The following is a 208-nucleotide window of genomic DNA, read 5'->3' as shown; positions in this document are numbered from 1 at the left end:
TTGGGAAGCCAAGGTGGATGGATCATGAGGTCAGGAGATTGAGACCATCCTGGCTAATGTGGTGAAACCCCGTCTCTACTAAAAATATAAAAAATTAGCCAGGTGTGGTGGTGGGCAGCTGTAGTCCCAGCTACTAAGGAAGCTGAGGTAGGAGAATGGCAAGAACCCGAGAGGCAGAAGTTGCAGTGAGCAGAGATTGTGCCACTGC

Source organism: Mandrillus leucophaeus, unplaced genomic scaffold, assembly GCF_000951045.1.
Source record: "Mandrillus leucophaeus isolate KB7577 unplaced genomic scaffold, Mleu.le_1.0 Scaffold201, whole genome shotgun sequence".
Taxonomy (NCBI): Eukaryota; Metazoa; Chordata; class Mammalia; order Primates; family Cercopithecidae; genus Mandrillus; species Mandrillus leucophaeus.
This window is presented reverse-complemented; position numbering follows the sequence as displayed.